The following is a 3,955-nucleotide window of genomic DNA, read 5'->3' on the forward strand; positions in this document are numbered from 1 at the left end:
AACAGGTTGGGTTTGAATGGTGGTAGTGGGGGATGGAGAAGGGAAGATCATCAATATGCAAAATGTTCTTTGCTATTTAGAGTATGAAATAGGTGATGGGGATGAAGGAGTGCACTTGTGGTGATGAGCACGGGGTGATGTATGGAAGAGTTGAATCACTACATTGTACACCTGAAACTAATATTACACTGCATGTTAACGAACTGGAATTTGAAGAGAAACTTTAAAAAAATGCTTTAAATTCCTCTTCCACTAAAGAATACTTCTCAAAAATAACTTTGGCCAAAGTTGTTTTGTTGTTGTTGTTGTCATTTTTAAGTATTTCCTCTGGTAGGTGCCCACATCAGGATCCACTCTTGTATATTCTTGTGGCAACATAAACAGCACAAACTGTAGCCCAGAAATCCCACACATAATCTGAATATACAAATTTAAGAGTGAAAAAAATGCCCTATGTAAATCCTTGAACTTCAGGATGATACCTCGAACCACTGTTTGGAAACTAGAAGGTGCATGCAGGGACAAGTCATGGAGAGGTGTCCACAAAGAATTTCTGAAGGTGGGGGGACACCCAACAATGACCTACGATGATACTGAAAGTGTTCTCAAACTACTCTGTTTTCTGAAGTTTCTTCTACTGCACACACAAAATGATTAAAAATAATACTCTTTGAAAGGCTCAGAAGCCTCCCCAGTACTTGTGTGTCATAAAGAAGAGGATGCTTTAACATGCTTGAAAGCCTCAGGCATGTTAAATTTGCCATTAGCAAAATATTTTCATTTACAAGGACGACAGACTAGAGAAAAATAAAGAGGGTTTATCCTGTCCTTATTTAAGTTGAAACTACAAAGGCTATATATGTTTCCATTTTTAGCTGCTAAATTGTTATGTAAGCATTTTTAAGAATGTCCTTTTTTATCTAGCTGCCTTATAAAGTGGATAAAATGTCAAAATACTCTTCTAAAACAATTTTAAAATTCAGTAAAAATTTTGAATTGAGCAACTTCAATATTTTTAAATGGTCCTTTAACACAGATATGATTCTTATGAATGCCTAAACACAATTAGGATTTATGTATATATCTATTAAAATTTTTCCCTTTTTATCGAGTTATTACAAAATTATGTTTTAACTGATATAGACCTATTATTAGCTTTCATTAAGAAAGCTTGATGCCTGGTTATATTTCTTCTTCCTTCTCTTCCATTTCTTTAGGCATATCTATAAACTAGTATATAATTACACACCCGAACATTTTCTTTTTTTTTTTAAAGATTGTATTTATTTGCTTGAGAGAGAGATTGAGAGAGAGAATGAGCAGGGGGAAGGGCAGAGGGAGAAGCAGACTCCCTGCTGAGCAAGAAGCCTGATGTAGGATTTGATCCCAGGACCCTGGGAACATGACCTGAGCCGAAGGCAGACACTTAACTGACTGAGCCACCCAGGCGCCCCAGCCCAACATTTTCTAATCTTTTACTTATGAACTCTCTGCATTTTAAAAAATATTTTGTCCATTTTTGTATGATATACAATAAAAAAGTGAGCTTAAGTGAAACATTTTTCTATTAGCATATCAACAAAAAATAAAATCTAATACTTATTTAAATAATAATTTTAATGTTAAAATATTTAAAATTGTAATATCTAATAATTTTAAAACATATAAGCATAAGTTTAGACTCTTTTTTTTTAAAGATTTTATTTATTTATTTGAGAGAGAGAGAATGAGAGATAGAGAGCACAAGAGGGAAGAGGGTCAGAGGGAGAAGCAGACTCCCCGCTAAGCAGGGAGCCCGATGCAGGACTCGATCCCAGGACTCCAGAATCATGACGTGAGCCGAAGGCAGTCGCTTAACCAACTGAGCCACCCAGGCACCCTAGACTCTTTATTCAGTAAGAAAACAAAAGATGCTTAATTTCCTTTGAATTATGTAAGACAAAGCCTACTTTGTAAAGAATAATATTTAAAATGAAATATGTTTTATTTTGGAACTGAATATATGTTAAAGATACATATTAATGTGTAACTCCATGTTATACATCAAAAAGAGCAAAAACACCTTTCATGACCTTGCAATTTTAGCACATTCATCAAAAACTGAACTTGTTTGTTTAAAAATGTTTTTTTTCCATTGATGAGGCAAAAGCAGTGTTTCCAGGCTATTTCTGAAGATTTTTCCACAAATAAAGTAATTTGTTTGGGGTATAGTAATTATGTCACAATACATGGATTACAAATTGTTTTCTCATTTCTCATTACATGGATTACAAATTAAGTTTTTGAAGTCTGTCTCTTGAAGAACTATTTAAGAATATAGCTCCAGGATCTGGTGAAGAATAGTTTTTGTATTATAACCACCAAAGAAGCAGAACTGCCTGCTTCTTGGTATGACTAAATGATAAGATTGATTTATTATAGTAATGAACAACATCAAAATTGAGGAGAGTAAACTTTTCCATTGTACTATAATATATAACTCTTTCATAACAATTTTATCAGAATTTTTCCACAGATAAGATCATATCATGGACAATGAAAGCACTAACAAATCTCTTGAGCCTGTCAATTTGTTTTATACAATGTACAATCAGAAAATTTTATATGAATAACATTCTATCTGTACAAAATTATCCTTTCATTTGACAATTTTCCTCATGAATTTCTTATAATAGTGACAAGCTAATTCAGAAATATAAATTATAGCAGGGCAATGTAAAATATTTCTGGCATCTCTCTTTTTATAAGGTAAATGTATAAATCATTGTGATTTTCCAGGGGCTCATTGAGAAATCTCAAAGATAATTTTAATTTTAATTTAAAAAGACATCGAGTGCTTGTTTTGGCAGCACATGTACCAAAAGTGGAATGATGTAGAGAAGATAGCATGGCTTCTTCACAGGTATGACATGCAAGTTTGTAAAGCATTCCATGTTTTTTCAGCAAATATTCTCATACAAAGCATGAAGTTGGACTCTAACATTATACCATATACAAGAGATTAACTTAATGTGAATCAAAACTGTTAAAAGAAAACATATGGAAAAAGCTTTAAGACATTGGATTTGGCGCAGTGATTGCTTGGATATGACACCAAAAGCATAGACAACAAAAGAAAAAATAAATTGGACTATATCAAAATTTAAAACTTTTGTGCATCAAAACACACTGTCAACAGAGTGAAAAGGAAACCCATGAAATGGGAGGAAATATTTGCAGATCATATATCTAATTAGGGCTTAGAACACAGAAATACATAAGGAACTCCTACGATTCAACAAAAAAAATAAACAACCAGATTTAAAAATGGGCAAAGAAATTGAATTGACAATTCTCTAAAGAAAATATACAAATGGCGAATAAGCACAGATAAAATGTTCAAATCACTAATCACTGGAGAAAAATGCAAATTAAAACTACAATGAGATATCATTTCCCAACCATTAGGAGAGCTGTTTTAAAAAAACAGAAAGTAATAAGTGTGGACAAGGATGTGGAGAAAGTGGAACACTTGATGTTCCTGGTGCAAATATAAAATGGTGCAGCCACTACAAAGACTGGTATGGTGGTTCCTAAAAAAAAAAAAAAAAAAAAATTAAACATAGAATTACCATATAATCCAGCAATTCCACTTCTCAATATACACCCCAAAGATTTCAAAGCAAGGTCTTGAAAAGATATCTGTACACCCATGTTCATAGCAGCATTAGTGAAAGCAATCCACATGTCCACTGAAGGATGAAGGGCATAAACAAAACATGGAATGTACATAAGGTGGAGTATTATTCAGTGTTAAAAAGCAAGAAAATTCTGACACATGCTCCACATGGATGAACCTTGAAGACATTTTAAGTGAGATAAACGAGTCATAATATGAGAACTACTACATGATTCCACTTACATGAGCTGTTTAGAGTAGTCAAATTCATAAAGACAGAGAACAGAATTATGGTTG

General features: G+C 33.0%; 1 non-coding gene across 1 annotated transcript; it reads left to right on the forward strand.

Moving 5' to 3' along the window:
• Nucleotides 1-2,833: 2,833 nt before the first annotated feature.
• Nucleotides 2,834-2,939, forward strand: LOC113912073. Its single transcript, XR_003516696.1, has one exon. It is a non-coding gene; the product is annotated as a U6 spliceosomal RNA (small nuclear RNA).
• Nucleotides 2,940-3,955: the final 1,016 nt, after the last annotated feature.

Source organism: Zalophus californianus, chromosome 12 (assembly GCF_009762305.2).
Source record: "Zalophus californianus isolate mZalCal1 chromosome 12, mZalCal1.pri.v2, whole genome shotgun sequence".
NCBI classification, from domain to species: domain Eukaryota; kingdom Metazoa; phylum Chordata; class Mammalia; order Carnivora; family Otariidae; genus Zalophus; species Zalophus californianus.